Here is a 27,244-nt window from a genome sequence, read left to right as displayed (position 1 = left end):
GAAGGCGGCCCAGCCCTAAAATCCTCGTGAAGAAAACCACAAGAGGGCCGGCTCCAAGAAGCCGGCCACGAGAAGGCCGACTCTAAGAAGTCAGCCCCCCAGTAGGCGGCCGAGATCGTGCCCTCAGAGTCTGCACCCACATAACGGCGATGAGACGGGGCGTGGCTACAGTGAAGCCTGCCACCCCCGAATGCCAGAACGCGCATGGCCACAGTGCATCATACGGGGCGGCCATCACCCGTCCGGCGCGGCACTGTTGCCATGTTGACCATGACATCACCCACGGCGAGCTGTCAGTACGACCCGTGGGTGGCGGGCCCCCTCAGTCAGGGAGACGCCTAAAGGCGGCCAGGCCTTTCCCAGTCGGCCTGAGGTATGGACGACTCCTAATAGCCGGCTAATTCACTCCCTCGAAGGAGATAAGACGAGGTAAGGCTACAGCAATAAGCCACCCAACGGCAGCACTGTAGCCATGCTTACCACGATAAAGCCATCGTCACCAAAGGCGAGGCAACAGTAACCAGCCTTCGACAAGACCCCTAAGCGGTGGGACCGGCCTGTCGACCAGAAGGCCGGCAACCGGCGGGGTCCACCAGTTGGCGGGCCCCATCGGTCAGCGGAGAAGCCGGCGAGCGTAGACACAGACGGCTGGGGCCCATGCCCAGACGGATTACCATTGTACCCCTGGGGGTAGGCCTATATAAACCCCCCAGGGCACCCATGCAGGGGGATCCTTTTCAAGTAGTTCTAGACACCACATCCAGAGGGGAAGCGGGCTAGCCCTGCCCTTCTTCATCCTTTCATCGAACAGCTCAAGGAGCCTCCTGTAGCTACTTGTCGATCTAGTGACCATGCGGAGACCCCGGAGAGCAGCAATAGGTGTGTTATCTACACAGAGAGCCCCGAAGTTGGGTAAGATCCGCCGGCGTGCATGTCTTCGCCTTATCCCGTTTCTAGGCACCGGCGATGTTTTGTTGGCTCCCACAATGATAAGCCATCCGTTGGCATATGTCGCACCAACCACCCGACAATAGCCGCGCCTGTGGATATGGGCCCAGTTCGTAGTCGGTCACACTATGGGTCAACATTAATAATAATAATTTGCTTAATAACAACCCTGGTTGGATGATGGAAGCAGTTGGTTGATATTTATGTGATCGTGAGAGGATCACTGTGGTATCGTGGATACCAAGTTGATGGATATTTGAGGTGTTATGCGAGAGTCAAGGGTAAAGGTCAAGCTCTTTGTGGTCATGAAAGATTACTACGGTATTGTTAATACCAAGCTTGATTGGATCCTGAGATGATCGTGTGATGTCCGTGATGGTAAGTTTGTGCAGGTGATGATTACGAGGTAACCCGAGCAGAGTAAGTTGGTGGATGATAGCGTCATCATGTTGGATGCTAGTATTATCATGTTCATATGTTCATGCCATGCTCGTATTGTTCTAGATGTATCATCTTGTTCGTGTTATGATTGATCGGATAGTATCATGTTAATCCTTGTTAACCTATTATTGCCATGTTATTGTCTATCTTGATTGCTTTGGTTGCAGTGAGCTTGCTAGTATGTTTAATGTAATGACCTGGCGTGTCATGCTAGTTTGCAGGTCATGCTGGTTTTGTCTGTTTGTTCGCCGTGGATTACTTGTTTGCGAGCTAGGATAAGCGTTCCAGCTAGAGTCCCGGCGGAGTGGAGTTCATCACCGTCATCGTTGTTCCGCTGCTAGAGTTATTCCGCTGCTTCCTGTTGTTCTGCTGCTTTCGTAGAGCAACCGTGGCAGGCGTAGTGTCAACATGCCGATGTAATCCCATTGTACCCTTATAGCTTGTAATAAAGAGCTGATTTTATCTATGCTAAACAGTGTCGTATTCCAGAAGACTTCTCCTCGATCTCCGGGCTAGAATACGGGGCATTCTGGTTTTCTCTAAGACGGGGTGCCACACTATTTTGGGCGAGGAGAGGGTGTTTTGCCGACCATGGTTTATGAATTATTCGGCACATGTCATTTCGGCCGAGGAGAAGGCGCAGTTGAATGAACTTACGAACCTAGCCTCGATGTACAACAGGCCAATTGGTGCGTGTAATTTCACGTCTCCCATTTATTTGATCAGGCGAATTCCACCGAGCAAAGGGTGTTTAATGGTTCGTTCAAATTTTGGGAGAACGAGCATCCATGTCTACCTTACCAAGTCGATTCGAATCAAAATTTGAAATATTAGCTTGCCACTTCTTTTTTAGATGGAGAGATGATGCTCGGGAGTAATGTGTTTTTACATGCTCGTTGCTAGCGATTTACTATATGACAAATAGTTGACCCACTCAAAAACGGGAATCAAACCCAAAATGAAATATCTCGATTCAATGAAATAGCTCGTTCACCAGGTCAAAATAGTGAACTAAATCCAAGATTGAACACCTCAATCAAGTAGCATGTTGTATAGTACTAGTCTTATAGTACTCCATGAACATGTTGATAGTCAAATTAATGAACTTGTTTGATATACGCATATCTCCGTTCATGTGTGGATTGCAGACAACATATTCTTGAATTGAAATATTTGAATGCAAGTTTATATCAAAACATGGTTTATATCAATCTTTGATGCATAAAACACGATCTCCCCCTCTCCCGGACTCCTGCTCTCTCTCTCTCTCGCCGACAATCTTCAATTCTGTCGCACGCATCCAACACACAAACCTTGTTGGTCCCTCTCCCTCTCTCTCCGTCTCTCTCTCTCTCTGTATATATATATATATATATGTGTGTGTGTGTGGGGGGGGGGTCTTTCTTGTTCGCATGCACATATACTCCATCTATAGGTCTCTCTCGCACACTATGTATGGTTCTCTAGTCCAAGCTAAATATCTTGGGTGCACTCATCCTACACACACAAATTTCTTGCCTCTTTTCCCCTAACTCTCTCATGCACCACTCTGTCGTCTCGGAGCTCTTCCTTGTCTCTCTCAAACTCTACATCTACCTGGGTCACACATACACATGCATATCTCACTCGCACTCGACATACCCATCTTAAGCTCTATCTCTCTCCCTCGTTCTCTCTCCATCTCACATGCACACACAGTCTCATGCCTAGCCAAGTATGATGGTCTCTCACTCAAATGTAGGCACACGTAGTCCCCCTATATGTATATGACTAGATAATGTTAGTCTCCATCACAAACACGTGCATGGTCTATCTCGATTTCTCCTGGGGCATCTTTCTATCGCGCATGCACCTCCCTTGATCTCCCACCCATATAGTCCCCTCACGATCTCGAGGGGATCTCTCTATCACAAACACACCCTCCACTGGTACGTGTCGGTCCTAAACAAACAGTTTTTAACCCCTTTCCGTGATGGCATTCGGAACCGTCGCCAAGTGAGTGTGGGTGATAGGGGGTCCTTCCCACACGACCTAGAAACCGTCGGGGATATGTCATCCTGGCACACACGCTCGGCAAAATGAGGTCGTGTGCGACTGACGAGCACTCAAATACAGAAATATGTACAATGGTGCTAAAAAAACAATTATACAGGTGAAATCATTTCCAGTCGTAAGTACATCCCACACAGTCAGTCACCGCTAAATGTTTTTGTTTTTATATGCATCCCACACAGTAACTCCATGGAAAACGTTTACGCAAGGTGGTGTAACGCAAACAGTTTTCAAGAGAATGTCATGTGTGATTGTTCATTGATCCAACACGGTTTATTCCTAGAAACTGTGTGCGTTGCCTGAGGTCATCGCCCATGGTGTTTTCTCATTAACCGTTTGCAATAGGAAAACCCAATTAGCAAGCTAATTGGCCAATTAGCAGGCTAATTGCCCTATTATTAATAATCCATTTACTAATCTAATTGACATTCATATTAAGCACATAATATATTCCATTTCCATATTAAGGAAGCAAGATTTCATAATTAAAATACATCGTAGTACAACATGATATAGCTTCAGCACTCAGCCACCCCATTACACAACTGCACCAGCAGCAAGTTTCACATGCAACATCTAGAACCTTTCGAAATTAGCATCATAGATGGTACATAGAGAGATGCATCTCATCTGGAAAACTGCTGAAGGGAAAGGTGAATATTGAGCCTTCATTCATGTTGAAGGTCTTTGCAACTTTAGGCCAGTGCCTGTTGATGATTGACCGTCCATCCTTCGACCTCTTCAGGAACACTTCAATATTGAACCATGGATGTTGTATGGAAACTTTCCTCGCCTCCTAACCATAGAGGTGGTTTGAGAGGTAATCATCAGTGAAGCCTGAAAACAAGGATGTGCATAAATATCTTCTCTATATTGGAAATGGGGCAAAGGAATACAAAAAGGCAAGGTCTAATAGTTACTACCATCTTGTAAACCTCAGTGCTTCCCATTGTTTCCCTGCAACACATATAAGGTAGTTAGTCATCAGGCTAAGTAAGGGTTCGCATGCTATCAGTAAAATATGTTGATGAAAAATAAGCACATTGTAGATTCATTAGATTAATTCAAGCCACATGGAAAACCCATTTATCCAAACCAAGCATGATTAAGAACTAGGAAATATAGCACTTGTATATGTTTCTCATGTATCACTACAAAAAAAGACACATCTGTGACATTTTGGGCCGAACAAATTTTTTTTGTCATACTTATGACACTTCTATGACGATAATTGTGACAAAACCCGGTATCGTCATAGATGTGGTGGGATCCTACTCCTATGACACAAAATCATGACAGAAAAATGGGCTTTTCATCCTAGGCGGGCCGGAGACGCAGCTGCATGACATTCTTTGGGTCGTCCATGACAAAAAAACCATGGTAGAAGCGAGGGCGAGGAAAATTTCGGGGAGTTCCCGGTTACGGTGGGTGTCGGTGTCAAAACCGGCGGATCTCGGGTAGGGGTTCCCGAACTGTGCGTCTAGGCCGGATGGTAACAGGAGGCAGGGGACACGATGTTTTACCCAGGTTCGGGCCCTCTTGATGGAGGTAAAACCCTACGTCCTGCTTGATTAATATTGATGATATGGGTAGTACAAGAGTAAATCTACCACGACACCAGAGAGGCTAAACCCTAGAAGCTAGCCTATGGTATGATTGTTGTTCGTCCTACGGACTAAAACTCTCCGGTTTATATAGACACCGGAGAGGGCTAGGGTTACACAGAGTCGGTTACAATGGTAGGAGATCTACATATCCGTATCGCCAAGCTTGCCTTCCACGCCAAGGAAAGTCCCTTCCGGACACGGGATGAAGTCTTCAATCTTGTATCTTCATAGTCTAGGAGTCCGGCCGAAGCTATAGTCCGGCCATCCGGACACCCCCTAATCCAGGACTCCCTCAGTAGCCCCTGAACCAGGCTTCAATGACGACGAGTCCGGCGCGCAGATTGTCTTCGGCATTGCAAGGCGGGTTCCTCCTCCAAGTACTTCATAGAAGATTTTGAACACAAAGGTAGTGTCCGGCTCTGCAAAATAAGTTTCCACATATTGCCATAGAGACAATAAAATTTACACAAATCTAATCTGCTGACGTATTCCATAGCGTGACATCACACCACGGCCAAGTCTTTATTCAAATCGTTTTACTATCCCACCTCAGCGCTTTAGCGAGGCGGTTTCCTTGGCACGTCTTGTTAAAGCAGAGATCGTGTCCCCTTATTCCGGGATTCTCATCAATACGGGTGTGGGTAACCCAACTGCGCCATTGACTATGGCGCTTGGGAGATAAGCGAGTTTTACCAGGCTGGTGGGGGCGCATAGTCGCGTCCGCCCATATAAGGGGATAAGGATCCACCTTTTCATCCATGCCTTCTCCCTCCTTTGCCTATCCATTTCCGCACACTTGAGCTCCAGCACCCAAGTCCGCACACCCCACCTCAACCTTCTCTAGCCATGTCTGGAGAGGGAGGCAAGTGGATGGTCTCCTCCATCACGGAGGGACACATCAAAAGACTAAGGAAGGCCGGATACTTGTCTAACGACATTGCGCACCGGCTTCCCGAAGAGGGGCAGCTCATCCCCACCCCTAGGTCCCATGAGAGGGTGGTGTTCCTCCCCCATTTCCTCCGTGGACTGGGCTTCCCTCTCCACCCATTTGTCCGGGGCTCATGATCTACTATGTCCTGGATTTCCACGATATGGCCCCGAACTTTGTCCTCAATATCTTGGCATTTATCGTCGTGTGCGAGGCTTTCTTCTGCATCCGCCCCCATTTTGGCCTATGGCTCAAGACTTTCAATGTCAAGCCGAAGGTGGTGCACGGCACCCAGGCGAAGTGCGGGGGCACCATGGAGGGCAAGATGCCCACCGTCCTATGGCCCGAGGGCTCCTTCGTGGAGTCCCTAAAGGGGTGGCAATCGGGGTGGTTTTACAGCACCGAGCCGCGCGACCCTGAATGGGTTGCAGCCCCCGAGTTCCGATCCGAACCCCCTATGCGGCTCACCTCCTGGAAAGAGATGGGCCTGTCGTGGGGTAAAGAAGGAGAGCTGACCGGACTCCAAACATGCGTCCAAACCCTGGTGGACAAGAAGCTCAAACTTGTCAACGTAGTCCAGGTTATGCTCATCCACCGGATCCTCCCGTGTCAACAACGGGCTTTGAACCTGTGGGAGTTCGACCCAGTGCAGCACCGAACTCTGAGCAGGCTCATCGACACGACGTACGAAGATGCCTGGAAGGTGCTTTTCAAGGGCGCCGAGGCCCCCGCATCCGCTATCGAGGATCGCGGATTCAGCACGCAGCGTCGCGCTCGTGTGGTAAGCTATTTTTACCTTTTACAGGGTATTAGTTTTTCATAGTTTGACTCCATGCGGGATCTAAGCTCCCTCACCTTTGACAGGATTGGCAGGAGACGTCCGAACAGATCAATTGTCCGGCTCCTTTGCCCGAAGGCCCAGTGGACGCTCGCTTGGCGAAGCTGCTGGCTCCGGCACCCTACGTGGTGACGGAGAAGAAGGCCAAGAAGAAGGCCACGGCGACTCAAAAGAGTGCCCGGCGCAAGGAGGTGTCGGATTCATCATCCGATGACTCCAAGGTGCACTCCTCCCATGAAGACGAGGAGGACGAAGAAGAGACCTCCCCCCCCCCAAGCGTGGGGAGGGAAGAAAAGGAAGGCCGCCCCAACCGGGGAGGCCGAAGGGTCCAAGAGGGGGAAGACCCCTCCTCCAGACTACTCCACCAACGCCGACAACAGCGAAGAGGAGTGGCCGCACAGGGCCAAGCCCCTGGCGAAATCGTAAGTATCCGGATACCAGAGTGATTCATAGTATTCCCCAATTGCACAGCTTTTCCTTACGTCGAACATGATTGTGCAGTCCGCCCAAGGCCGGGCTCGACGAGTCGTCGAGCGGCTCCCTGGACTTGTCGGATGTGAATTCGCTTCCGACGGTTTCCTCCCCCCACCCTATGGACGGCACCGAGGTGTTGTCCCAACAGGTTCCATGCCAGGAGGAGGTGGCCCTGGAGGCGCCGGAAGGCGACCTCCTGGAGTCCAGGCGTGAAGGGGGTAGAACCCCCAAGGGCTCTAAGTCCGTCTTTGAGACGGACACCGTGCTGGAACCTTCAACAGTTCCGGACTCCGGTAGGCAGCCTCCTTCCAAGAGGAGCAAGTGTAACGCCCCAAATATAACTTTCCCAATTTGTACTCCAACTCTTGTCGTTTCCGGCGTTAAGTTATATTTATTTCCTCGGGTTTGGGTTTTTCTCTGTGTGTTGTTGTCGTTGTCATGCATCTCATATCATGTCATCATGTGCATTGCATTTGCATACGTGTTCATCTCATGCATTCGAGCATTTTCCCCGTTGTCCGTTTTGCATTCCGGCGCTTCGTTCTCCTCCGGTGGTCATTTCTAGCTTTCTTTCGTGTGTGGGAATTAAACATTTCCGGATTGGACCGAGACTTGCCAAGCGGCCTTGGTTTACTACCGGTAGACCGCCTATCAAGTTTCGTACCATTTGGACTTCGTTTGATACTCCAACGGTTAACCGAGGGACCGAAAAGGCCTCGTGTGTGTTGCAGCCCAACACCCCTCCAATTTGGCCCAAAAACCACCAAACTCTGCTCCATGTCCTAGAGTGTTCGATCACGATCGCGTGGCCGAAAACCACACCTCTTTTGGACTCTCCTAGCTCCACTTATGCCTATAAATAGGACCCCCCGAATTTCGGATCTCTCCCTCTCCCCGAAACCCTAAATCCCTCTCCACCGCGCCGGACGTGTCCGACCCGTGCCGGACGTGTCCGCCCCGACGGTCGCCACCGCCTCCCTCAGCTCCGGTGGGCGCCGCCGCCGCGGGCCACCACTGCCGCCCCTCGCCGCCTCGTCGCCGGCGCCGCCTCCTCCTCCACTCCGGCCTCTCCCTCCTCGTCTCCGAGCTCCGGCCGCCACGAACTCCACCGATGAACAGGAACTCCGGCGGTGAACAGTAGATCCGGCGTGCATCGAAATCCGTGCTGATCTGGATCTGAGATCCGCGGGTTGACTTTTTCTCCCTCGAACCCTAATTTTTATGCAAACTTTGACCTGTGATATCTCCGCATCCGTAGCTCTGATTTGGGTGCAACCCATGTATTTTTATGATGTGTGTGGTGACTTGTGCAAGCTTGCAAAGTGGTGCACTTGCTAATTCTGTTTTCAGGGACTTAGTAGTTTTCACTAAGTCTGGGATTATTTAGTTCATGATGCCATATGTCCATGTTGTTTCCTAGTGATCCGCGCCTCTTTTGAGGATGATCAGTAAGGGAGTTTTATTAATCTTGTAGTGCTCTATCCATCCATGTCTTTGTTTGCAATTATGGAGCACCCTAACATGAGTCAATCGACGTCTACTTTTGCTTTGTTGTGAATCTGGGCAGATCGTCAACTTGTTTGCGATTTTGCCGATGCTATTGTAGTTGATCCGTGCATGCTATGCCATTGTTCTTACCATGTCTAGCTTGAATTTTGTGCCTTCTTAATGGATGTATTCTTACCTTGCCATGACTTGCACCATAGTGAGTGCATCGAGCTCGTTTACATGCCTTTGTGAGGTATGTTTCAGCATGTCCCAGTTTTCACTAAGTCTGAAAACTGATTATGTTTTTGCTATGTTCGTGTGCTTGTTAGTATATTTTGTGATCCCTTTTGGCTCAAGGTCACTAAGGGACTTTTGTTAAGCTTGTTGAGTAGCTCCATGCCATGTCTTTCTTTGTCATGTTCAGGTCCTGTAGCATGTTGTTTTGTTGCTCCGAAGAGGGCTATATGATCTGAAATTCCAGACAAGTGTTAATTTCACTAAGTCTGAAATCTGTTTTGCATTTGCGTTTTTGCCATGCTTGTTTGAACCTCATAATGGATGAATTGGCCGTAGCTCAGTGCTAGTCTTTTGTTAAGCATCTTGAATGCTTCCCAGCCATGTATTTTTTTGTCTTGTTTGGTGGCTGTAGCATGTTCATTTCGTAGCATTTAGAGGCATACTTGCTGTAAATCGCAGACCGGTGTCATCCTTAAAACGCTTGCCATTTCCAAACCGTAACTCCGATTCCGGCGTTCTTTATATCGTTTTCAAGCGATTTCATCTCATCTTTCCAGTGGCACCCTTGGAATTCCAAGTTGAGGCCAGCTTCATGCATTTCCTGTCATATCTTGCATTTTGCATCCCGCATCGCAACCCGCATAGCATATCATCTTTGCATCATATCGCTTGATCCTTGCACGTGGTTGATTGTATCCTTGTTGCTTGTTTATCTTGTTTGGGTAGAGCCGGGAGATGAGTTCGCTAATGAGGAGCCCGTTGAGTTTGCTTTTGAGGATCCAGTCAACTCTGACAGCTTTGCAGGCAAGATGATCATACCCTCGAAATCACTACTATCTTTGCTATGCTAGTTTGCTCGCTCTTTTGCTATGCCATTGCTACGATGCCTACCTTTTGCTTGTCAGCCTCCCAATTGCCATGTTGAACCTGTAACCCACCATGGTCCTAGCAAACCGTTGATTGGCTATGTTACCGCTTTGCTCAGCCCCTCTTATAGCGTTGCTAGTTGCAGGTGAAGATTGGAGGCGTTCCTTGTTGGAACATTTATTTACTTGTTGGGATATCATTATATTGCTATGTTATCTTAATGCATCTATATACTTGGTAAAGGGTGGAAGGCTCGGCCTCTCGCCTAGTGTTTTGTTCCACTCTTGCCGCCCTAGTTTCCGTCATATCGGTGTTATGTTCCCGGATTTTGCGTTCCTCATGCGGTTGGGTTATAATGGGAACCCCTTGATAGTTTGCCTTGATTAAAGCTTTTCCAGCAATGCCCAACCTTGGTTTTACCATTTGCCACCTAGCCTTTTCTTTCCCTTGGGTTCTGCAGACTCAAGGGTCATCTTATTTTAACCCCCCCGGGCCAGTGCTCCTCTGAGTGTTGGTCCCACCGAGCGATGTCCGGGGCTACCAGGGGCAACTCTAGGCTGGCCTACCCGACGTCTGGCTCATCTGAGTGTGCCCTGAGAAAGAGATATGTGCAGCTCCTATCGGGATTTGTCGGCACATTCGGGCGGTGTTGCTGGTCTTGTTTTAACCTGTCGAAGTGTCTTGAATTACCGAGATACCGAGTCTGATCGGAACGTCTTGGGAGGAGGTCTATTCCTTCGTTGACCGTGAGAGCTTGTCATGGGCTAAGTTGGGACTCCCCTGCAGGGATTGAACTTTTGAAGGCCGTGCCCGCGGTTATGGGCAGATGGGAATTTGTTAATGTCTGGTTGTAGATAACTTGAACCTTAATTAATTAAAATGAATCAACTGAGTGTGTTACCGTGATGGCCTCTTCTCGGCAGAGTCCGGGAAGTGGACACGGTGTTGGAGTAATGTTTGCGCAGGTTGTTCTCTAGTTTCTCGCTCGTGCTTTGCCTCCTCTTCTCGCTCTCCTTTGCGAATAAGTTAGCCACCATTCTTGCTAGTCGCTTGCCGCAGATCCACTCATGTTTTACCTTGCCTTACCTATAAGCTTGAATAGTATTGATCGCGAGGGTGCGAGATTGCTGAGTCCCCGTGGCTCACAGATTACTATTACACCAGATGCAGGGCCCGATGATTCCGCTCCAGGAGACGCGTATGAGATCAAGTGGGAGTGTGACGAAGACTCTCAACGATACTATGTTTCCTTTCCCGATGATTAGTAGTGGTGCCCAGTTGGGGGTGATTGGGACCGTTGTCGCATGTTGGGTTCTCTTTATTTTGGCGCCGTAGTCGGGCCATGAGTGTTTTGGATGATGTAATGTTATTTATGTACTTGATTGACGTGGCGAGTGTAAGCCAACTATGTTATCTCCCCTTTTATTATTACATTACATGGGATGTTTGTGAAGATTGCCTAACTTGCGACATATGCCTTCAATGCGATTATGCCTCTAAGTCGTGCCTCGACACGTGGGAGATATAGTCGCATCGAGGGTGTTACAAGTTGGTAATCAGAGCCTTCCCCGACCTTAGGAGCCCCATTGCTTAATCGTTTTTAGCGGCCGAGTTGTGTCTAGAAAAATGTTTTGAGTCTTTTAGGAATTATATATCGGAGAGATTAGGAATTCTTTTTTACTTCCCAGTCTCCTCATCGCTCTGGTAAGGCTTCCTGACGTAGAGTTTTGACTCTTCTCTTCTCAAATTTCACCAAAAAAAATTTAGGATCACGTGGGTATCTTGGAATCGTTCCGATGGTTTTATGATGAGAACATTGTCTTGGTGCCTCCTGTCAGGGGTTTAGTGGAAGTGTCCCGGGGAGTTGAGCTCTGAGGTGTTGTCATCATAATTTTATTGTTGCAATTCTGGAATACCTGAGTTTAGTACGCCGACATCGAAAATCTCTTTTATGAAGTTCGTTGGTGAGATAACCTCGACGCCACCCAGTACTGGGGCGAGAGTTCGGGAGTATCGCCATAACTTGTATAATGGATGCTTTTCGAAGGTTAAGGTACATGGTTTCCGAAGGTTTCTTGGTTATGTGTTGAAGGATGGATACAGCTGGATGTAGGATTTGCTAGTTTGGGTGAGATATTATGCTTCCCCTGTATCCCCAACACCTGATTGCATAACCAGAAAAGTTCGGGAGTTTCATAGGTGGGAATTCTAGTAGCTCTAGTTCTTCTTCCACGGATATTGGTTTGAGATTGGGATTTCTTACCGATTATTCGTTCTTGATCCGTACCTTGTTGGTTTATTTCTCTACCTTAATTCTACGTGGCTTCTCAATTTATGGATATGTGACCATTTCAAGAGGAATGCATTCGTTCATTTTGTTCGGATGTGAAGGCTTTATGTTGCAATTTTCATTCCGTTGGATTCAGCTTCAATAATTTATCTATCAATGTGCTAATGGTGGTCAACCTCTTCAGGATGGCTCCTCCAACGCGCACGACTCCGAATCCTGATCCGCCACCACCTCCACCTCCTCCGGAGGCATGGCAAGCTGTGATGGCCGCAACCAATGCAAACACACAGCTGATCATGCAAATTCTTCAAGAGCGCAATCAAGGCAGTCAAGGGAATGAAGGCAGCAATCAGAGTCACTTTGCTACACTCAACCAATTCCTTGCTAATGGGCCAAAGACTTTCAGCAATTGTGTTGAGGCAACCGATGCTGACGATTGGCTTGTGGATCTGTGTAAGCATTTCGAGTGCAGTAACGTCAGGCCTGAGGACTTTGTCAAGTTCGCTTCCTTCCAACTCAAAGATCAAGCTGCAGAATGGTTCCAGCAGTACAAGGACTCCAGAGGTGGACGTGTTATCACTTGGGATGATTTCCGTCGAGATTTCCGAGCTCATCATATTCTGTAGAGCGTGGTTGAAAGCAAGCGTGAGGAATTCCGCAATCTGAAGCAAGGCTCTTTGTCTGTCTATGACTACAACAAGTTGTTCCAGAAGCTCGCCCGCTTTGCCAAGCAGGACGTCCCTGATGAGAAGAGCATGATATATCAGTTCAGGGGTGGTCTCAGAGAAGATATTCAGCTCGCTCTTGTTCTCTTCGAGCCCTTGAGATACGATGAGTTCTACAACATGGCACTGAAGCAAGAGGCTGCTCAGTTGAGGTGTGATGCTTCCAAGAAGCGAGTCAGAGACGTTACTCCTTCTTCCTCTACTCAAGTGGCCAAGCAGCAGAAGTTTTGGCTTCCTCCTCCTCCGTTCCGTCAGCCGTATCAGCAGAAGAGCAAAGGTGGCAGTGGTTCTTCCCACCCACCCAACCCTGGCTTTCAGAACAAGACTTCGTCTCAAGCTCCAAGATCGAGTGCTCCGTATCACCGTCCACTTTCAGAGGGCACGTGCAACAAGTGCCAACAGAAGGGTCACTATGCCAACAAGTGTTTCAACCAGAGGCTTCTTCCTCCTCCTCCTGTCAGATCGACAAGTACAGCTGTGGTCAAGCATAACCCCAAGTCCGCCAAGGTCAACTTGCTGAATGCAGCTCAGGCAGTGGAATCACCAGATGTGATCATGGGTAACCTTCCTGTTAATGACATTCCCGCAAGAGTTCTTTTTGACACTGGTGCATCTTTATCATTTTTGTCGAAGCCTTTTGCATCCATGCATGATGTGCATACTATTGATTTGCCTAAGCCGATAGCGGTTTCTTCTCCGGGTTTGTTCATGAACACCAAAATGATGGCTCCGGATGTTACTATCACATTGGGCGACTACAAGTTCCTTTCTTCTCCTATGGTGCTTGGTAACTCAGATATTGATCTTATTCTTGGAATGGATTGGCTTTCTAAGCACAATGCTCAGCTTGATTGTGCAGCCAGGCAGATTCAATTGACTCATTCGTCTGAGGTTGTAATTGTCTTTGCCGCTCGTGATGATACCATCCGTCTGTTTTCTCTCAATGAGAAGGGTGAATTGGATGCCATCTCTCAAATTCCCGTCGTTTGCGAATATCAAGACGTCTTTCCAGAAGAGCTTCCAGGAATGCCTCCGCACCGGCCAGTTGAATTTGTTATTGATCTTGAGCCAGGTACGGAACCTGTGTGCAAACGTCCTTACAAGCTTGGACCTGAAGAGTTGAAAGAGCTGAAGAAGCAACTCGATGAGCAAGAAAGAATGGGTCTCATCCGGCCTAGTTCTTCTCCATGGGGTTGTGGTGTTCTTTTTGTGAAGAAGAAGGATGGAACGGACCGACTTTGTGTTGATTACCGTCCAGTGAACAAGAAGACCATCAAGAACAAATACCCACTTCCCAACATCAATGAGCTGTTCGAACAACTCAAAGGTGTTCAAGTATTCTCCAAGCTTGATCTCCGCATGGGTTGTCACCAGATTCGCATTCGTGAAGAAGATATTCCCAAGACAGCATTCAGAACAAGCTTTGGTTCATATGAATACACTGTCATGTCTTTTGGCCTCGCCAACGCTCCTCCGACGTTCTCTCGCATGATGAACTTCATCTTCAACGCCTACACCAATGACTTCGTTTTGGTCTATCTCGACGACATTCTGGTTTTCTCGAAGAACAAGGAAGATCATGCCAAGCACTTGCATTTGGTTCTCGATAAGCTCAGAGAACATCAGTTCTACGCCAAGTTCTCCAAGTGTGAATTTTGGCTTGATGAGGTTCTTTATCTTGGTCATATCATCTCTGCCAAGGGCATTGCCGTGAATCCTGAGAAGGTGTCTGCAATTGTGAATTGGGAACCTCCTCAGAACGTGAAGCAACTCCGCAGTTTTCTCGGTCTCACAAGCTATTGCCGAAGATTCGTTGAAAACTTTTCTAAGATCGCGAAGCCTCTCTCAAATCTTCTCCAGAAGCACGTCAAGTACGTTTGGTCTCCGGAGTGTGATATTGCTTTCAACACTTTGAAAGAGAAGTTGATCACTGCTCCAGTTCTGACTTCGCCTGATGAATCCAAGTCGTACGAGGTCTTTTGTGATGCCTCTCTCCAAGGTCTTCGCGCAGTATTGATGCAAGAGAAGAAAGTTGTTGCTTATACATCTCGCCAGTTGAAGCCTAATGAGAAGAACTACCCCACTCATGATCTCGATTTGGCGGCAGTTGTGCATGCTCTTTTGACTTGGAGACATCTTCTTTTGGGAAGAAAAGCGGACATTTTCACTGATCACAAGAGTCTCAAGTACATCTTCACTCAGCCTAATCTCAACCTCAGGCAAACTCGATGGGTCGAAATGATTCAAGAGTATAATCCGAGTATCGAGTATACTCCAGGCAAGGCCAATGTGATTGCTGACGCTTTGCGCAGGAAAGCTTACTGCAACAGTCTGATTCTTAAGCCTTATCAACCCGAGCTTTGTGAAGCTTTCCGCAAACTGAATCTGCAAGTTGTTCCTCAAGGATTCCTCGCCAACCTTCAAGTCTCTCCTACCTTAGAAGACCAGATTCGCCAAGCCCAGCTTCTTGATGCTATGGTGAAAAAGGTGAAGATTGGGATTGCCAAGAGTCAGTCCAAGTACAAGTGCTACCGCCTTGATGACAAGGACACTCTCTTCTTCGAGGATCGTATTGTTGTGCCCAAAGGTGGACTTCGTAAAGTGATCATGAACGAGGCTCACAATTCTCTCCTCTCCATCCACCCTGGGAGCATGAAGATGTATCAGGACCTCAAGCAAGCTTATTGGTGGACTCGAATGAAGCGCGAGATCGCTCAATTCGTGAATGAATGTGATGTCTGCAGAAGAGTGAAGGCAGAACACCAAAGGCCAGCAGGTCTCCTCCAACCTCTTGCTATTCCAGAATGGAAGTTTGACCACATTGAGATGGACTTCGTGACTGGGTTTCCAAAGTCCAAGCGTGGCAATGATGCTATATTCATTGTCATCGACAAACTCACCAAAGTGGCTCACTTTCTGCCTATCAAAGAGTCGATCACTGCATCTCAATTGGCGGAACTCTATACCTCTCGTATTGTCTCTCTGCACGGTATTCCTCAAGTGATATCTTCAGACCATGGCAGCATCTTTACCTCGAAGTTTTGGGATTCTTTCCAGAAGGCCATGGGCACGAACGTCCGCTTCAGCACAGGTTTCCATCCTCAAACAAGCGGTCAAGTCGAGCGTGTCAACCAGATTCTTGAAGATATGCTCAGGGCTTGTGTGATCTCCTTCGGTATGAAGTGGAAGGATTGTCTTCCTTATGCTGAATTCTCCTACAACAACAGTTTTCAAGCAAGTTCGGGCAAGGCCCCTTTTGAAATTCTGTATGGCAGGAAGTGTCGTACCCCTCTCAACTAGTCTGAAACCGGTGAACGTCAGCTTTTGGGTAATGACTTAATCACAGAGGCAGAAGAAATGTGCAAAGTCATTCGTGATAACCTCAAAGCAGCCCAATCCCGCCAGAAGAGCTACTATGATAGTAAGCACCATGATTTGGCTTTCGAAATCGGAGATCATGTTTACCTCCGTGTCTCTCCTATGAAGGGTACTCGTCGCTTCGGTATCAAAGGGAAGCTTGCCCTTAGAGACGTGGGACCTTTCAAGATTGTCAGCAAAAGAGGCGACCTCGCCTATCAACTCAAGCTTCCTTCAAACTTTGCAAATGTTCATGATGTGTTCCATGTCTCTCAGCTTCGAAAGTGCTTCAAGACTCCTAACCGCACCGTCAACTTCGAGGACATTGAGCTCCAAGAAGATCTCTCTTATCGTGAGCACCCAGTTGCTATTCTTGAAGAGACTGAACGCAAGACTCGCAACAAGTCAATCAAATTTCTCAAAGTCAAGTGGTCACACCATTCCGACCGTGAAGCTACCTGGGAACGCGAGGATCACCTCCGTTCTGAGTACCCGGCGTTCTTTCAGTCCTAGATCTCGGGACGAGATCCTTTCGTACTGGTGGAGTGTTGTAACGCCCCAAATATAACTTTCCCAATTTGTACTCCAACTCTTGCCATTTCCGGCGTTAAGTTATATTTATTTCCTCGGGTTCGGGTTTTGTCTCCGTGTGTTGTTGTCATTGTCATGCATCTCATATCATGTCATCATGTGCATTGCATTTGCATACGTATTCGTCTCATGCATTCGAGCATTTTCCCCGTTGTCCGTTTTGCATTCCGGCGCTTCGTTCTCCTCCGGTGGTCATTTCTATCTTTCTTTCGTGTGTGGGGATTAAACATTTCCGGATTGGACCGAGACTTGCCAAGCGGCCTTGGTTTACTACTGGTAGACCGCCTGTCAAGTTTCGTACCATTTGGACTTCGTTTGATACTCCAACGGTTAACCGAGGGACCGAAAAGGCCTCGTGTGTGTTGCAGCCCAACACCCCTCCAATTTGGCCCACAACCCACCAAACTCTGCTCCATGTCCTAGAGCGTTCGATCACGATCGCGTGGCCGAAAACCACACCTCTTTTGGACTCTCCTAGCTCCACTTATGCCCATAAATAGGACCCCCCGAATTTCGGATCTCTCCCTCTCCCCGAAACCCTAAATCCCTCTCCGCCGCGCCGGACGTGTCCGACCCGCGCCGGGCGTGTCCGACCCGACGATCACCGCCGCCTCCCTCACCTCCGGTGGGCGCCGCCGCCGCGGGCCACCACCGCCGCCCCTCGCCACCTCGTCGCCGACGCCGCCTCCTCCGCCACTCTGGCCTCTCCCTCCTCGTCTCCGAGCTCCGGCCGCCACGAACTCCACCGGTGAACAGGAACTCCGGCGGTGAACAGTAGATCCGGTGTGCGTCGAAATCCGTGTCGATCTGGATCTGAGATCCGCGGGTTGACTTTTTCTCCCCCGAACCCTAATTTTTATGCAAACTTTGACCTGTGATATCTCCGCATCCGTAGCTCCGATTTGGGCATATAGCATATCAAAATGTTCATCTCAGAGAGTACATCATTTCATTCCATTGCATCATTCTCATTTGAGTGCATCTTGATGCCCGAAATGCTGTTAGAAGGAGGCTTCGTGAGTTAATTGTCAGATCTGCTAGTTCATCTTAAACTTTTGTCATTTTTGCCATGATTATTGTGTGCATGCTATGCCCGTGAGTTCTTCTTATGTTTTGTTAAGGGTTTTGTCATCTATCCAGAGGTGCAACCCATGTATTTTTAGGATGCGTGTGGTGACTTGTGCAAGCTTGCAAAGTGGTGCACTTGCTAATTTTGTTTTCAGGGACTTAGTAGTTTTCACTAAGTCTGGGATTATTTAGTTCATGATGCCATATGTCCATGTTGTTTCCTAGTGATTCGTGCCTCTTTTTTGGATGATCAATAAGGGAGTTTTGTTAATCTTGTAGTGCTCTATCCATCCATGTCTTTGTTTGCAATTATGGAGCACCCTAGCTTGAGTCAATCGACGTCTACTTTTGCTTCGTTGTGAATCTGGGCAGATCGTCAACTTGTTTGCGATTTTGCCGATGCTATTGTAGTTGATCCGTGCATGCTATGCCATTGTTCTTACCATGTCTAGCTTGAATTTTGTGCCTTCTTAATGGATGTATTCTTGCCTTGCCATGACTTGCACCATAGTGAGTGCATCGAGCTCGTTTACATGCCTTTGTGAGGTATGTTTCAGCATGTCCCAGTTTTCACTAAGTCTGGAAACTGATTATGTTTTTGCTATGTTCGTGTGCTTGTTAGTATATTTTGTGATCCCTTTTGGCTCAAGGTCACTAAGGGACTTTTGTTAAGCTTGTTGAGTAGCTCCATGCCATGTCTTTCTTTGTCATGTTCAGGTCCTGTAGCATGTTGTTTTGTTGCTCCGAAGAGGGCTATATGATCTGAAATTCCAGACAAGTGTTAATTTCACTAAGTCTGAAATCTGTTTTGCATTTGCGTTTTTGCCATGCTTGTTTGAACCTCATAATGGATGAATTGGCCGTAGCTCAGTGCTAGTCTTTTATTAAGCATCTTGAATGCTTCCCTGCCATGTATTTTGTTGTCTTGTTTGGTGGCTGTAGCATGTTCATTTCGTTGCATTTAGAGGCCTACTTGCTGTAAATCGCAGACCGTTGTCATTCTTAAAACGCTTGCCATTTCCAAACCGTAACTCCGATTCCGGTGTTCTTTATATCGTTTTCAAGCGATTTCATCTCATCTTTCCAGTGGCACCCTTGGAATTCCATGCTGAGGCCTGCTTCATGCATTTCCTGTCATATCTTGCATTTTGCATCCCGCATCGCAACCCGCATAGCATATCATCTTTGCATCATATCGCTTGATCCTTGCACGTGGTTGATTGTATCCTTGTTGCTTGATTGTCTTTTTTGGATAGAGCCGGGAGACGAGTTCGCTAACGAGGAGCCGGTTGAGTTTGCTTTTGAGGATCCAGTCAACTCTGATAGCTTTGCAGGCAAGATGATCATACCCTCGAAATCACTACTATCTTTGCTATGCTAGTTTGCTCGCTCTTTTGCTATGCCATTGCTACGATGCCTACCTTTTGCTTGTCAGCCTCCCAATTTCCATGTTGAACCTCTAACCCACCATGGTCCTAGCAAACCGTTGATTGGCTATGTTACCGCTTTGCTCAGCCCCACTTATAGCGTTGCTAGTTGCAGGGGAAGATTGGAGGCGTTCCTTGTTGGAACATTTATTTACTTGTTGGGATATCATTATATTGCTATGCTATCTTAATGCATCTATATAATTGGTAAAGGGTGGAAGGCTCGGCCTCTCGCCTAGTGTTTTGTTCCACTCTTGCCGCCCTAGTTTCCGTCATATCGGTGTTATGTTCCCGGATTTTGCGTTCCTCACGCGGTTGGGTTATAATGGGAACCCCTTGATAGTACGCCTTGATTAATGCTTTTCCAGCAATGCCCAACCTTGGTTTTACCATTTTCCACCTAGCCTTTTATTTCCCTTGGGTTCTGCAGACTCAAGGGTCATCTTATTTTAACCCCCCGGGCCAGTGCTCCTCTGAGTGTTGGTCCCACCGAGCGATGTCCGGGGCTACCAGGGGCAACTCTGGGCTGGCCTACCCGACGTCTGGCTCATCTGAGTGTGCCCTGAGAAAGAGATATGTGCAGCTCCTATCGGGATTTGTCGGCACATTCGGGCGGTGTTGCTGGTCTTGTTTTAACCTATCGAAGTGTCTTGAATTACCGAGATACCGAGTCTGATCGGAACGTCTTGGGAGGAGGTCTATTCCTTCGTTGACCGTGAGAGCTTGTCATGGGCTAAGTTGGGACTCCCCTGCAGGGATTGTACTTTCGAAGGCCGTGCCCGCGGTTATGGGCAGATGGGAATTTGTTAATGTCCGGTTGTAGATAGCTTGAACCTTAATTAATTAAAATGAATCAACTGAGTGTGTTACCGTGATGGCCTCTTCTCGGCGGAGTCCGGGAAGTGGACACGGTGTTGGAGTAATGTTTGCGCAGGTTGTTCTCTAGTTTCTCGCTTGTGCTTTGCCTTCTCTTCTCGCTCTCCTTTGCGAATAAGTTAGCCACCATACTTGCTAGTCGCTTGCCGCAGCTCCACTCATGTTTTACCTTGCCTTACCTATAAGCTTGAATAGTCTTGATCGCGAGGGTGCGAGATTGCTGAGTCCCCGTGGCTCACAGATTACTATTACACCAGATGCAGGGCTCGATGATTCCGCTCCAGGAGACGCGTATGAGCTCAAGTGGGAGTTCGACGAAGACTCTCAACGATACTATGTTTCCTTTCCCGATGATCAGTAGTGGTGCCCAGTTGGGGGTGATTGGGACCGTTGTCGCATGTTGGGTTCTCTTTATTTTGGCGCCGTAGTCGGGCCATGAGTGTTTTGGATGATGTAATGTTATTTATGTACTTGATTGACGTGGCGAGTGTAAGCCAACTATGTTATATCCCCTTTTATTATTATATTACATGGGATGTTTGTGAAGATTGCCTAACTTGCGACATATGCCTTCAATGCGATTATGCCTCTAAGTCATGCCTCGACGCGTGGGAGATATAGTCGCATCGAGGGTGTTATAGCAAGCCTACCGAGCCGGTCACCTCCGTCCAACCGGGGGCACCGGACAATTTGCTGGAAACGCTTAACGGCGCCTCCATCGACGAGGAGCACCGCACTATTATGAGTGCGGTGATCCAGAAGGTTCAGTCCGCCAAGAGCGGACTGACTGAAGCCTGTGCCAGCCTTCTAACAGGCTTTGAGGTGAGTAAAGAATAAAAAATATTACCGCATAGACAGTAGCCCCTGATGCTCTGTTCGGCATTCGGAAAGAAAAGCCGAATAGAGGATCTAATAACATTCGCAGGAGTCAAAAATAATCAAGTCAATATGCATATGCAGGCTTCGCTGCTGGCCTCCGCCGCACTGACTGCGGAGGTGGAGACGTTGAAGCAAAACCTCGCGCGGTCCGAGAACGAGCTCAGCCATGCCAAGAGGCAACTCGAGGAGAAGGAAGGTAAGTAATACCTTGTGCAAGTATATAGAGAAGATGTGGTTGCAAAAAATGACAGGATCAACGTGCTATTATAGGGGCCACGGCCGAGGTGGCAGCCCTTAAGAAAGCGCTGTCTGAGGCCGAAAACAGAGCGGCCGCGGAGCGTACAGAGAGAGGGAAGCAGGAGGCGCGGGTGGAGGAGGTGCAGAAAGAGCTCCAGGCTCTCGTGAAAAAACACGAGAGTTTGGAGCTTGACTTGAAGACGCAAGCGTCCGAGCTTGCGGCAACCCTCGAAAGTGCAAGTCTGCCAAGGCCGAAGCCCAGAAAGCCCTCCAAGAAATTGGAGAAATGAAGAAGATAGCGGCGGGTAAGGAATTCATTATGCAAAGCAAGCACGTGAAAGTGAATTACTTGTTACTTACCCGAGTCCGGAGCTCTCCAGGAGCATTCGCAGATTTGCCCCGTAGTGCGTCTGATGCCGCCGCCTTCTACCGAGCTGAGGAGGGGAGCTCGACGGAGAAGGTGTTCTGGTCTCAGTATGCTGAGGCCTGACACTTTGTGCCTTTGAGCGACCAGCTGAAGCAAATGGTCGAGCTCCACAAGGTTGCCGAATAGGCCATAAAGGGCCTCATAGTTCGGCTGTGGCCTGGAGAGGTTCTGCCTGGGAGCTACTTCGGGCTGGTGAGGCGGCTGGTGGATGCCTATCCATGGCTTGAAGTCATGAAGTGCTCCGTCTGCATCGAAGGTGCCCGTAGGGCACTTGCCCGTGCTAAAGGTCACTGGGGCAAGATGGATGCGGAGAAGCTGGTGAAGGACGGGCCGCCGCCGGGCAAGGAGCATCATGTCCCGGAAGCGTATTATGAGGGCGTCCTGAAGGGTGCCCGCCTTATAGCGGATGAATGCTCCAAATATGTAATTTTTGAGTAAACTCGCATTTGTGATCCTGTACGCTGAAAACTTGTTCATATGCGCTAAGCAACGCTTTTGAATTTAAAATATTACCTTCTATGCGGCCGTTTATCAAATTTGAGAGATGGCGAGTCGTCGGCTTCTGCCCCCATGGCATGAGTGCTGGGGTGTTCGGGATAAACATGAGCACTCTTTTTCCCATTCTTGGGTCCTTCGAGGGAGGCGCTCAACACAACGAACAAGGCAATCGGACTATAATGCTTGAACACTCTCACTTAGCCATAGAATTCTATAATTTTAAATTTCAACGAAGCCCCTAGTGTTCGGAAGACCGAGTTCGGGGCGCTATCCATGCCTAGGCCGGACAAAGCCGACTCCTCGCTCTAAGCGGCATAAGTCTTTAGGGACTCGAAAACCTCTCAAACAGCGACCAGCTCTCGCCTCATCATGACGGTCAGTTTTAGCTTTCTCTACTGAGGTGCTTAGCCCAGCTCAACTAGGGCACAATCGCAGTAGTTCTCCTAGTGCTACCTTAGCCGATATAACGGAACGTAAGGTACCAAAACATAGGAGCCGGGCAAACCCAACTATTGACCCAAGACATGATTCGGAGCCGATGCATATAATGCTATAAGTTCGGGGTGCCACACTTGTGAAAGTGTTCGGACTTCTCACACCATGTTGTGGGGTACTTAAGCCCCTGGCATGTTGGCCGTACCAAAGTGTATGGGTGCAACATGTCATTAATGAACATATATTCGTAAAAAAGAGCAATGCAATAATAGACGGAAGCTATGCATTGTTATTTAAAAAGGGCTACGATCAAAGCAGGACGATACAAATAGTGCGATAAGCAAAAGATGGGACTATCAAATATGTCCTTTCCAGGGGCGAGCTACGGAATGTTATGCGAAACAGGTATATTGCTTGTTATAGAGACCACCTTAGAGTTCCGTAGTGCGGCGTAGCTTTCTGCTTCCCTTGTTGTATCGTTTGTGCGGCAATTGTACTGCCGGACAAGCCTTCCGAAGAATGGAGTCCTGAAAATAAGAGAAAATTAAGAAATCAGCAGCCCCTAGTGCGGTTTAAGCCGCGTTTCGGGCGTGTCGTGATGGTGCCCTCCCCCTGTGCCCATGGTATTTCCAGAGCGTAGTTATGTACGCGCAGCACTGGTTTCGCAAGTTCGTGAGGGCCGGGGTTGGGCCGCATTGTTACGCTTGCCCTGAACGTGTCGGGCGGTCTTGGTGTAGGTTACTCCGGGCGCGCTTGACGGTGTCCAGACGTTTAATGGCCGGACTAGAGAATTGCCTTGAAAGGCTGCTTTGTACTTCCGCTATGATAGCCGACGTATGCTCCTCCATTCGGAGAGAGCATTCGGTGTTTCCATTGACCATGATGACGTCTCGAGGGCCTGGAATCTTGAGCTTGAGGTATGCGTAGTGCGACACCGCATTCAACTTGGCAAATGCGGTTCGCCCGAGCAGTGCGTGATAGCCACTGCGGAACGGGACTATGTCGAAGATTAACTCCTCGCTTCGGAAATTATCCGGAGATCCGAAGACCACTTCAAGTGTAACTAAGCCTGTACAGTTGGCTTCTACACCTGGTATGACGCCTTTAAAGGTCGTTCTGGTGGGTTTAATCCTCGAGGGATCGATGCCCATTTTCCGCACTGTATCCTAATAAAGCAGGTTCAGGCTGCTGCTGCCGTCCATAAGGACTCTAGTGAGGTGAAATCCGTCAATAATTGGGTCTAGAACCAATGCAGCGAATCCGCCATGACGGATACTAGTGGGGTGGTCCCTTCGATCAAAAGTGATCGGGCAGGAAGACCATTGGTTGAACTTTGGGGCGACTGGCTCCATCGCGTATACGTCCCTTAGCACACGCTTCCGCTCCCTCTTGGGGACGTGGGTTGCGTATATCTTGTTCACCGTCCGCACTTGTGGGGGAAAACCTTTCTGTCCACTGTTGTTCGGAGGTCGGGGCTCCTCCTCGTCATTGCTATGCAGCCCCTTGTCTTTGCTTTCGGCATTTAAATTGCCTGCCTGCTTGAACACCCAACAATCCCTATTGGTGTGATTGGCTGGTTTTTCGGGGGTGCCATGTATCGGGCATGAGCGGTCGAGTATTCGGTCTAAACTAGACGGGCCCGGAGTATTTCTTTTGAATGCCTTTTTCCGCTGACCGGGTTTAGAGCCTTTGAAACTGGCATTAACTGTCGTATCCTTAGCATTGTCGATATTAATGCGACGCTTTTGCTTGTTGCGACGCGATCTGCCACTGCTGTCCTTGGTATCCGAATTACCAGGGCTCTTGGTCATGTTATTGCTGCGAGCTAGCCAGCTGTCTTCTACTGCACAAAAGCGGTTCATAAGTGTCGTGAGGGCTGCCATGGATTTCAGCTTTTCCTGTCCTAGGTGCCATGCAAGCCACTCATCACGGATGTTATGCTTGAAGGCTGCTAGGGCCTCTGCGTCCGGACAGTCGACAATTTGATTTTTCTTGGTTAGGAACTGTGTCCAGAATTGTCTGGCCGATTCCTCTGGCTGCTGAATTATGTGGCTTAGGTCATCGGCGTCTGGTGGTCGCACATAAGTGCCCTGGAAATTGTCGAGGAATGCGGCTTCTAGGTCCTCCCAACAACCAATTGATTCTGCTGGCAAGTTGTTAAGCCAATGCCGAGCTGGTCCTTTAAGCTTGAGTGGGAGGTATTTGATGGCGTGTAGGTCATCACCGCGGGCCATGTGGATATGAAGGAGATAGTCCTCGATCCATACCGCAGGATCTGTTGTGCCATCGTATGATTCGATGTTCACGGGTTGGAAACCCTCGGGGATTTGATGATCCATTACTTCATCTATGAAGCATAGTGGGTGTGCGGCGCCTCTGTATTGGGCTATATCACGACGCAGCTCAAACGAGCTTTGTCTACTGTGTTCGGCCCGGCCGGATTTACTGTATCCGGTGTGACGAGTACCGTCTCATGTTGTGGGGCGCCCACGTGATCCGTAGATCGATCTTGTTTGCCTTGCCTTCTCCTGCAATATGTCTCGCAGGTCTGGCGCATTTTCCCATGCCTTGGTTTTTTTGAGCGGCATCGGGGCGCGGCTTGAGTGGAGGGCCGAGAGGCCTCTCTGTCGCGGACATGGGGTGGCCGGTCGGCCACATCATGCGCTGGTGATGTAGGTTTAGGTGCTTCCTTCTCTAATTAGGGTAGCAACCTGCGCTTTGGGTAGCTCTTGGAGGGGCGTTCGAGTTCATACTCTTCGGCCGCAAGGACTTCAGTCCATCTGTTGGCTAGCAAATCTTGATCAGCTCTAAGCTGTTGCTGTTTTTTCTTGAGGCTGCTCACCGTGGCCATAAGCCTGTGTTTGAAATGCTCTTGTTCGACGGGATCCTCTGGCATGACAAATTCATCGTCGTCGAGGCTTGCCTCGTCTTCGGAGGGAGGCATATAATTATCGTCCTTGACCTCTCTGTCTGCAGCTCTCTCATGAGGGCTGGCTTCTCTATCCTCCTGTGCTGAATCTTGCTAGAGGTGGTTGTCTTCGGCACTGTCCGGGGTGTTATTATCTCCCATGCCGGAATCACCATTTTTGTTTTGGCGGGATTTAGAGCGGCGCCGCTGACACCGGTGCTTAGGCTGCTTCTTGGAGGGGTCATCCTCCGCTGTTCCATCGCCATTGCCTTCTTTTGGGATGTCCACCATGTATATATCATATGATGAGGTGGCTTTCCAGTGCCCTATAGGCGCTGGTTCATGATCGTCTCCTGCATCAGCGTCCATACCGTCGATGTCTTCGGAGTCGAAGTCGAGCATGTCGGTTAAATCATCGATAGTGGCTACGAAGTGGGTGGTGGGTGGGCTTTGAATTTCTTCATCATCCGCATCCCAACCTTGCTGACCATAGTCCGACTAGGGATCTCCTGACAAAGAGAGAGACTTTAGTGAATTCAGAATGTCGCCGAAGGGCGAGTGCTGAAAGATGTCTGTGGCGGTGAACTCCATGATCGGCGCCCAATCGGGTTCGATCGGTCGGGGCGCGGAGGGCTCGGAGTCTGGAGAGGAGTCCGGCTCCTTGGAGTCACGGGCTTTGCAGAGAATAGGGATAGTGTTTGGCTCGATCGCCGTAGAGATTGCAGCCCCCGAGGCGGTGTCTAACCACCCGTCCTCGGTTGGTGTGATCGGCTACGAGCTAGGGGTCGGAGCAGACATAGGTGCGGCCTCCAGGGCACTGTTCGGCGGCAGAGCTAAATCATGCCCATCGTGACAGTGCGGCACGCTCGGCTGTGGCTCGAATCCGTCGAAGATCAAGTCGTCGCGGATGTCGGCCATGTAGTTCAAACTTCCAAATCTGACCTGATGGCCAGGGGCATAGCTTTCGATTTGCTCCAAATGACCAACCAAATTGGCCCGCAGTGCAAACCGCCAAATACGAAGATCTGTTCGGGAAGAAAAGAGTCTCACCCTGGATCGCATCGCTGTTGATGATCGGAGAAGCCATCGGGCCTAAAAGTGACGACACAGAGGAACTCTCAATGAAAGCACCAATGTCGGTGTCAAAACCGGCGGATCTCAGGTAGGGGGTCCCGAACTGTGCATCTAGGATGGATGGTAACAGGAGGCAGGGGACATGATGTTTTACCCAGGTTCGGGCCCTCTTGATGGAGGTAAAACCCTACGTCCTGCTTGATTAATATTGATGATATGGGTAGTACAAGAGTAGATCTACCACGAGATCAGAGAGGCTAAACCCTAGAAGCTAGCCTATGGTATGATTGTTGTTCTTCCTACGAACTAAAACTCTCCGGTTTATATAGACACCGGAGAGGGCTAGGGTTACATAGAGTCGGTTACAATGGTAGGAGATCTACATATCCGTATCGCCAAGCTTGCCTTCCACACCAAGGAAAGTCCCTTCCAGACATGGGACGAAGTCTTCAATCTTGTATCTTCATAGTCTAGGAGTCCGGCCGAAGGTATAGTCCGGCCATCCGGACACCCCCTAATCCAGGACTTCCTTAGTGGGTGGTCGGGGGCCGAGCGATGCGCGTTTCTCTCAT

The sequence above is a fragment of the Triticum dicoccoides genome, chromosome 5A (genome assembly GCF_002162155.2).
Source record: "Triticum dicoccoides isolate Atlit2015 ecotype Zavitan chromosome 5A, WEW_v2.0, whole genome shotgun sequence".
Classification (NCBI taxonomy): Eukaryota; Viridiplantae; Streptophyta; class Magnoliopsida; order Poales; family Poaceae; genus Triticum; species Triticum dicoccoides.
Note: the sequence above shows the minus strand (reverse complement) of the source record.